The sequence below is a fragment of the Cyprinodon variegatus genome, unplaced genomic scaffold, assembly GCF_000732505.1.
Source record: "Cyprinodon variegatus isolate N-32 unplaced genomic scaffold, C_variegatus-1.0 Scaffold1839, whole genome shotgun sequence".
Lineage (NCBI taxonomy): Eukaryota > Metazoa > Chordata > Actinopteri > Cyprinodontiformes > Cyprinodontidae > Cyprinodon > Cyprinodon variegatus.
The window spans coordinates 41161-50856 of NW_015152292.1; the positions used below are offsets into that span (position 1 = coordinate 41161).

General features: G+C 48.4%; 1 long non-coding RNA gene across 1 annotated transcript in view; it reads left to right on the forward strand.

The window, feature by feature from the left end:
* Window positions 1–6537, forward strand: part of LOC107104670 — a 13402-nt gene extending 6865 nt beyond the window's left edge. The window contains exon 3 of the long non-coding RNA XR_001482275.1: window positions 6502–6537. This is a non-coding gene — a long non-coding RNA (uncharacterized LOC107104670). The remainder of the gene's footprint in view (window positions 1–6501) is intronic.
* Window positions 6538–9696: the final 3159 nt, after the last annotated feature.

A 9696-nucleotide genomic window follows, 5' to 3' on the forward strand; every position in this document is an offset into this window, starting at 1 on the left:
CCTCCGCCCACTCTAGGGCTCGTCCGGTTAGTTGGGACAAAATAAAAGTTATCTTCTTCTTATCAGTTGGAAAACTGCCAGGAGAGTTCTCAAAAATAAGACGGCATTGAAACAAAAAACACTTACAGTCTTTCAGATTACCTGAGAACTTTTCAGGGAGACTGGGACGGAACTCAGGGGATGACGTCACAGCTGTTGATGCAGCGTTAGCGCTACCCATGTAGCCTGCAAAAGTTTGAAGCATTTGGTTTTGGTAATCAACCATGGTATGTAACTCACGGAGGGTTTGAGTTTGTCCTTGGATCTGAGCGTCTTGCTCCTCTAGCCTCCGACGGAGGTGGCCTGCTGAGCTTAGTGTTTGGCCGCAGTGTTCTGTCATGACTGGTTACAGAGTAAACCCAATATGCAGAACACGCACGGAGGCTGATGAAAAGTTTAACAAGGTTTATTGTTAACACAAGCACATTAATATTGCACAGGAACTGGTTCGGGCCTGGGGGCAGGTTCACTGGAGTCTTGAAGGAGTCCGGGTTTCTCTTTGAGAGAGGAAACTGTTGGGTCCAGAGACTGTTTGTTCAGCAGAGTCCAATAACTGCTTCAGCGTCTTACTTCTGACTTTGAGGGCAGACCTTGATTTGGGTTTCCAGCTCTTAGCCAAGAGCTGCAAGGCAATCCAGAGAAGAGTCTTCAGGTTTGGCTCACGAGGGCAAGCTAGGCAGGTTAAGCTCATCCAGAGCTTCACGAAGAGACAGGATTCCAAACTAGATCAACACTGCGGCGTTGAGGCAAGGTCTGAAGGCAGGTTATATAGTGGTGGATCCTCTGATGATGAGATGGGCCACAGGTGTGTTGGAGGCTCAGCTCAGGAGGACCCACGGCGCACTCTGCTGGAGGAAGGTGGTACAGCTCCAGATCCCAACACTCTGCACTGTGCTTGGACTGGTATGCAAACTAGAACGGGTCATATGATAGGGGGAGCGTGGAGATAATGTGGTCCTTAACAAGTCTTTCGAAGCACTTCATGATGGAAGATGTGAGTGCGATGGGGCGGAAGTCATTAAGGCATGTGATGGGGGTTGTCTTTGGGACCGGAAGGACAGTGGCAGACTTGAAGCACCATGGGACGATGGCCTGGTCCAGGGACGTGTTGAAGATGTCCGTGAGCACGTGGGTCAACTGGTCCGAGCATTCTTTGATCAGCCGACCTGGAATGTTGTCCGGACCTGCAGCTTTCTACGCGTTGACCTTCCTCAGAACTTTCCGCACTGCTGTTGTTTCCAGTATGCGCCTATTTGTCGGGGTGTGGCGTTGCTTTCCTTGCAGGGTTGGAGTTCAGCTCCTGAAATCTTCAGAAGAAGTTGTTGAGCTCATTGAGGAAGCCGGTGTCGTTGTGGCAGGATGAGGGTGTGGGTTTGTAGTCTGTGACAGACTTGATACCCTGCCACAGTTTCCTAGTGTCGTTGGAGTCTTGGAAGAGACCTTGGATTTTCTGGCTGTAGGCCCGCTTGGTGTCTCTGATAGCCCGCATCAAGTTAGCCCTTGCAGACCTGAGAGCCGAAGCATCACCAGATTTCAATGCAGCATTGCGTTTTCTCAGCTTTGTTCGCACCTCCTTGGTCATCCAAGGTTTCTGGTTTGCCCGAGTGACTATTGTTTTTGTTGCCGTCTCGTTTTTCATGCACCAACTGATGTAGTCGGACACCGACTCCTCCACGTTGGGGTGCTGGTTGTCAGTTGCAGCCTCCTTGAAGATGCTCCATTCAGTGCACTCAAAACAGTCCTGCAATGCAGACACCACTCCCTCAGGCCATACGGGCACCTTCTGCACTGCAGGTTTTTCAATCATGAGCCGAGGCTGGTATGCAGGAATTAGCATGACAGAAAACTGGTCTGAGGAGCCCAGGTGGGGGGCTGCTCTTTATGCCTTCTTTATGTTGGTGTAAACAAAGTCCAGCGTGTTCTCCCCTCTTGTAGCAAAGTCCACGTGTTGGTAAAAGTTTGGAAGCACGGTCTTCATGTTGGCCTGGTTGAAGTCGCCAGCAACAATAAAAACACCTTCCGGCTGAGTGGCTTGCATGTCCATGATGTTATGGTAGAGAACACTGAGGGCTTGCTTTCTGTTGGCGCTGGGTGGGATGTAAACAGCAACAATGATGATGCTGTTGAATTCACCTGGCAGGTAAAAGGGTTGGCATCTCACAGTCAGGAGTTCAGTGTCTGCACAGCAGTGACTGGAGACCCAGGAAGCATTGATACACCAGCTGTTCTTCGTCTAGATGCAAATGCCCCCCCTCGGGTTTAACGTGTGAGAGTGCTGCTTCTGTCGGCTCTGTCTGGGACAGATGCACTGAGCCATGTTTCGGTAAGGATAATGGCACAGCAGTTTCTTGTTTCAAGCTTTGAGTGTAGTTCCATCGTGAGGTAGTCCATTTTATTTTCCAGGAAGCGTACGCTGGCAAGCAGCAGTGAGGGAAGCGGTGATCTGTATGGGTTAGCTATTAGCTTAGCTGTTAGTTGTCCACGGCAGCCGCGCTTCTGCTTCCTGTCACACCATCTCTGATTTCTCCAAAGGTGGCCTCAGGTTGCGGGAGGGTTCGCTGTTCCGCTGGCCGCACGATCCGCTTGATGTAGCAGTCTGGGGCAATCGAGTGCGGTCCACGTCTCCATGCAGAGGAGGTCTTGAAGCCCAAATTTCCTGAGACTAATTAGAGTCTTACGGATGTACACTGTTCCTACACTGTGACGCTGTGTTGTAGGTACGGGAATCGATGTTTTAACTGCCGAAAGTAGCATAAGGTTTTCGATGCTAACCGGGAGCCGAAGTAGCCGCAGCCGAGCAGGGCACTGCCATTTTGCCATTTAAAAAATGTACTTTTATAAGCAATTGTACTACATTATATATTTACTGGAGTAATATTGTTGTAAGAGTGTTGCTACTCCTACTTATGTAAACCCTCTGGTGACTACCCACCACAAGATACTGTATAATGTAGCTTGAAGTTCTTTATCCTCTTCTGACATACAGTGTAGACATATATAGTACCTATTGTATGGATTATTTTTAGTGTTTCCTTTGCCTGAATCTATTCTTTTGATTTTGTTATAAAATTAATTTTTTTTTAGTTTGAAATACTATAATTTTTAGAAATCTCTATCTGATTACATCGTTTTAAATCTGAAGTCAGATGTTGTGAGGTAATAATTACTTTTAATTAAGTAATTACTTACTTCTCAATAGTTCAGCTTATATTACCATATAATTGTCTGTGTGAGCTTGCTCTTTCATGTATAAAATGGCAATTAACTCATCTTCTCAGATCTACTGATTTCTTATTCTGTCAATTTTACCCCACTAATCTAAAATTTAAGGAGGGAACATTCCAGCATCTTGGTCTCATTTAAGTTTGCTCCGTTTTTTCCCCACTAACGCAAACTTCCAGCTCTCCAGATTTTCCGAATGCGTCCTGCTCTCATGACAATCTTTAAATTTGTGACCCACTGAGCCTCCCGAAAATCACTACTGATTAAACAATAGGGAGCTTGCATGTCCAAGGGAGCTTGGGCGTGGAATGTCACCTCGCTGGTTGGGAAGAAGCCGGAGTTAGTGTTCGAGGCTGAGAGGTTCCGGCTAGAAATAGTCGGTCTCACCTCGACGCATGGTTCTGGTTCTGGAATCAGTCTCCTTGAAAGGGGCTGGACATTCTTCCACTCTGGAGTTGCCCCCGGTGAGAGGCGCCAGGCAGGAGTGGGCATACTTGTTGCCCCCCATCTCGGCGCCTGTACGTTGGGGTTCACCCCGGTGAACGAGAGGGTAGCCTCCCTCCGCCTAAGGGTGGGGGGACGGGTTCTGACTGTTGTCTGTGCTTTCGGGCCAAACAACAGTTCAGATTACCCACCCTTCTTGGAGTCCTTAGAGGGGGTACTGGAGGGTGCCCCTCCTGGGGACTCCCTTGTTCTGCTGGGAGACTTCAACGCTCACTTGGGCAATGACAGTGAGACCTGGAGGGGCGTGGTTGGGAGGAATGGCCGCCCCGATCTGAACTCAAGTGGTGTTCTGTTGTTGGACTGCCCGTCATGGACTGTCCATAACGAACACCATGTTCAAGCATAAGGGTGTCCATATGTGCACTTGGCTCCAGGACACCGTAGGCCGCAGTTCGATGATCGACTTTGTCATCGTTTCATCGGACTTGCAGCCGTATGTCTTGGACACTCGAGTGAAGAGAGGTGCAGAGCTTTCCACCGACCACTTCCTGGTGGTGAGTTGGCTCCGATGGTGGGGGAGGATGCCGGTCAGACCTGGCAGGCCCAAACGTGTTGTGAGGGTCTGCTGGGAACGTCTGGCGGAGTCCCCGGTTAGGCGGGGCTTTAACTCCCATCTCCGGCAGAACTTCGAACACATCCCTGGGGAGGTGGGGGACATTGAGTCCGAGTGGACCATGTTCCGTTCCTCCATTGTCGAGGCAGCTTATCTGAGCTGCGGCCGCAAGGTTGTCGGTGCCTGTCGTGGCGGCAACCCTCGAACCCGTTGGTGGACACCTCCGGTTAGGGATGCTGTCAGGTTGAAGAAAGAGGCCTATTGGGCCTTTTTGGCCTGTGGGACTCGGGAATCAGCTGATGGGTACCGACGGGTGAAGCGGCATCCGGCTCGGGTGGTTGCTGAGGCAAAAACTCTGAGGTGTGGGAGGAGTTTGGAAAGGCCATGTAGAAAGACTTCCGTACGGCTCCGAAGCGATTCTGGTCCGCCATCCGGCGTCTCAGGAGGAGGAAGCAGTGCAGCACCAACACTGTTTATAGTGGGGATGGTGTGCTGCTGACCTCGACTCGGGACGTTGTGGGTTGGTGGGCGGAACACTTCGAAGACCTCCTTATTCCCACCAACATGCCTTCCATTGAGGTAGCTGGGCCTGAGGACTCTGGGCTGGGCTCTCCAATCTCTGTGGCCGACGTCGCCGAGGTGGTTAAAAAGCTCCTCGGTGGCAGGGGCCCGGGGGTGGATGAGATCTGCCTGGAGTTCCTGGATGTTGTAGGGTTGTGTTGGCTGACACGATTCTGCAACATTGCATGGACAGCAGGGACAGTCCCCCTGGATTGGCAGACTGGGGTGGTGGTCCCCCTATTCAAAAAGGGGGACCAGAGGGTGTGCTCCAATTACATGGGAGTCACACTCTTAAACCTCCCCGACAAGGTCTATTCGGGGGTGCTGGAGAGGAGGGTCCGTCAGATAGTTGAACCTCGGATTCAGGAAGAGCAGTGTGGTTTTCGTCCTGGTCGTGAAACGCTGGACCAGCTGTACACCCTCAGCAGGGTCCTGGAGGGTGCATGGGAGTTCGCCCAACCAGTCTACCTGTGCTCTGTGGACTTGGAGAAGGCGTTCGACCGTGTCCCTCAGGGGGCCCTGTGGGGGGTTCTCCGGGAGTACGTTGTGCCGGGTCCTTTGATACGGGCTGTCAGATCCATGTATGACCGGTGTCAGAGTCTGGACCGCATTGCCGGCAGTAAGTCGGGCTTGTTTCCGGTGAGAGTTGGACTCCGCCAGGGCTGCCCTTTGTCACTGATTCTGTTCATTACCTTCATGGACAAAATTTCTAGACGCAGCCAAGGTGTTGAGGGGATCCGTTTTGGTGGCCTTAGGATTGCCTCTCTGGTTTTTGCAGATAATGTGGTCCTATTGGCTTCATCAGGTCGTGATCTGCAGCTCTCGCTGGATCGGTTCGCAGCCAAGTGTGAAGCGGCCGGGATAGGAATCAGGGCCTCCAAATCCGAGGCCATGGTCTTGAGCCGGAAAAGGGTAGAGTGCCTTCTCGAGGTCAGGGGGGGTGTCCTGCCCCAAGTGGAGGAGTTTAAGTATCTTGGGATCTTGTTCACAAATGAGGGAAGAAGGGAACGGGAGATTGACAGGCGGATTGACGCAGCATCTGCCATGAAGTGGGCGCTGTACCGGTCCGTTGTGGTGAAGAGAGAGCTGAGTCAAAAAGCGAAGCTCTCGATTTACCAGTCGATCTACTTTCCTACCCTCATCTATGGCTCTCCCTTAGAGATAGGGTGAGAAGCTTGGTCATCCGGGAGGGAATTGGAGTAGAGCCGCTGCTCCTCCACGTCGAGAGGAACCAGTTGAGGTGGCTCGGGCATCTGGTTAGGATGCCTCCTGGACGCCTGCCTGGTGAGGTGTTCCGGGCACGTCCCACCGGGGGGAGGCCCCGGGGAAGACCCAGGACACGCTGGAGAGACTATGTTTCTCGGCTGGCCTGGGAAGAGGGAAGTCTGGGCCTCCCTTTTAAGCTGCTGCCCCCGCGACCCGACCGCGGATAAGCGGAGGAAGATGGATGGATGGTAATGGAAATTAAAAAGTTGTTCAAGAACCGCCAAACCTTACAATCCCTTAAATAAATCTCTTACCCTGACTAAACACAAGTTCCTCTCTCTTTTTTTCCAATATTGATCATTTCTGTTTATTTAGAAAATAATTTTACAGAGTAATCTTTTTCTTTTTCTTTAAAGGTCTAGGTTTACCGCTGTGCTTCACTACAAACCAAGGTAAGTAAATAGTATTTATACTCTCTGAGTGCATTACTAAAATGTTCGTACTAATATCCGCATCAGGATTTTTCTAAACTGAAAAGAAAACATGGAGAAAATATTGCCTGACATAAATATTACAGCACCTGACATATTTTTATTTTGGATATGTGCAGCATAAAACTATAAATAGAGGGACACACCACCACTTTAGTGGTGCAAGCTTAGTGTACTGTAACAAAGGTCCTAATAATAGATAAAGCAGCCTGGATGTGGTATTAATACACTACTGTATGTATGATTAAAAAAAGCTAAATGACTAGCACTCTAAACTAACTAAAGTTTTGCCCTTGTTGCACTGGTGCACCTAACTTTTTTCTTGGAGACAATGGTAACATCAGGGGGAGCCTAACACCCACTTTTACAGCTTTGCTTTTGTGTTTTAAGTTGATATTTAAATAGACAATACTGAGATTGATCAATAACCTGGTTAACATAAAGGGCATAATTCTTCAAGGGCTTTCTTGTTTTTTAGCACTGGACTGGTTTAAACTTTACATCAGAGACAGATTAAAATCATATGTGGCATTCCCCAAGGGTCCATTATTGGCCACTGTTCCCCCTAACTCATTTCCTAATAAACAACACCATGTTACCCCAACTATGCTGACGACAGCTGCATCACACGCAGCTGAACATAACATTAAAATCAAAGCGTGGATGGGACAGGGGACATGTCCTCTGCACTTTTTCAAAAGCCCGTTTTGGTCCCCTGCACTTCTTAGTGTCCAAAAACCATGTAACGCTACAGTACAGAGACAATCAAGCTCAAGCCTGAATCCTTGAGTTTAGACCGCCCAAAAGCTCCAGATTGGCCCTCTGTCTTTTGTTTTGTGATTGGCTGTCACTCAGACAAGCTCACTTTACAAACCTCTGATGCCCCACTGACTGGGGTCTGTGATTGGATGGTCACAGTGTCGCTGAAGTCCTATGTGCTATCAAAATTAGAACTGTAGGGTCACAAGCCTTTATCTCTGCTTTCTGGTACATTTTGGATTTTTGAGATATCTTATATAGTCCAGGAGTTAGAGTCTTGGAGAATAACGTATAGACACAGTGTCAAGATTTGTTTGAGGGTTGTGGACCCAAAGGCAGAGGCAGGAAGGCAGAGGTCAATCTTTCAAGTGATTTAATGATGAATTATTAAAAACTGAAAACAGAGGCAGGTCCAAAAAATCAAAAAGAAAACAAAGTCCAAACAAACATGAAACCAGGAGTCCAAAGTCCAAAGATAAAAAAAGAAAATACACAAGTCTAAACGTACCTAAAAAACCAAGGAGACATCAAGGGAATCAAAAATTACAAGGAGGGCTCAGAGAGATGAAGTGGAGGAAGACTGACGTGGTTTGACGAGGACCCAGCAAAGAAGAGCTAAGAATACTAGATCCTGCAGTTCTGAGCTTGACAGAATAATCTGGCCTAACATGGTTCCATCAGCAGAAAAACAGCGGTGTTCTGGTGTTGAAAACTCAATTTCTCAACTCGAGTCAGGCATGCTGGAGATTATTGCTCACTTACAGGCTACATCCACTCCTACACTATGTCAGCTACTGCTCCTACATCACACTTTCGACCTGTGACTGCTCTCAGACCCTGAAGTATCTTAAGGACCTGGCCTTAAGTCTTCATCCAAGTTAAACTTTGGCAGGGGGGCTCCTGCAGGGCCTGGGTGGCCTGCTGGTGGTGGGGTGGTCACTTCTGCTCTCCCCAAAGAAGGTTGGAGGGAGGGGCGTGTAGAGGCTGGGTGAATTAGTTGGGGGTTGTCTCTGGGCGTGTGGGCCATGGTCACTGGGGAGCTTTTGCTGGAAGTGGTCTGGTCCGGGTGCAGGGTGGGGGGCCGGGCTCGAAGCAGGAACGAGATGGGTTGGTATGGCAGGTCTGAACTGCTCCCTCTTCCAAGCACATATTAAGTCTCCTCAAAGTGCGGAGCCCATTCCCCCCGTCCTCCTCTCCCTCCGCTGGCTGGCATCGGGGCTCGCAGGTGCACTGGTGGAACTCGTGGTTTGGGGGTAGATGCCTGGGTGGCTACTGGCTCATTTCTGGCGGGTTCTCCGCAGGGCCTGGCCGGCCGGGGCCTGGCTGGGGCTTCTGCCGGGTGGTGGTGCGCCTCTTTGGCTCTCCACCACCACTATTGAGCATTTTTTCTTTGGATAAACTTTACATGCATAAGTGCACTCTGACAAACAACTACAGGTGTTTGGTTCCAGGTAATCAGAGATTCACTTCCATACAGGAAGCCCACATTCATATCTTTAGGTAACACAGAGTACATGTCAGACTTAATAATACTGCTTCAGCAATAGTATTTAGGTGTTACTTTATTGTATGTCTCGTACCATGTCTTTCGGTTGTGCTGTTCTTTTTTCATCTCGTTACAGGTGATGAAGCAGACTGAAAATGTTTTGTCATTATCTCCCTTTTATCTCCTCTTTCTTTAATCTTTTCTCCTTTTTCTCTGTTTTTCCTCTTCTGTTCTACCTACATTGCAGTGTCCATATAATCTGTAAAACTCCCTTCATAATTATAATAAAGTAATTTGATTGCATGAAACAAGTGGAACACTATGGCGATAGCCGTACTGCTCCACTTGTAAAGGTAAAATCTGCTTGGCTCTTTTTGGCATCAAAACAATTATTCTTATTGCCAAATTTGCCATAGGACACTGTTAAAAAAAAGGTCTTATTTCCCCCTAAAATGATAAGAATCATACTGTAGTTGTTTAATGCTGTAGTGGACGTATTATGTACATTGCAACCGGTCTAACTAGGCAGTACCAATGTGGTGGCTAAAGGCTTCACTTCACACTCTACAACTGCCTTTCAGCAATCCAGTGAATAAATAGAGCTCAGTGGAGGAAACACTATTGGGTCTTAAAAAAAGTAAGAAGAGTGATTTTCAAAATCTACAATCAACATAATATTTAGTGAAGCCATTTAGGTATGAGGAGATTTTTGAAGCATGTTCCACACAGCAATGACTTTGAACGCCATAAATGGCTCTTTCCCTGATTTCTGTCATTATTACTGCCATCTCTACTTTAAATAACACTTAGATTAGGAATTTTTTTTTTTCATGATTCTTCCTGTTCCATTCCAGCAGCTGCTCTGACTGTGAGTC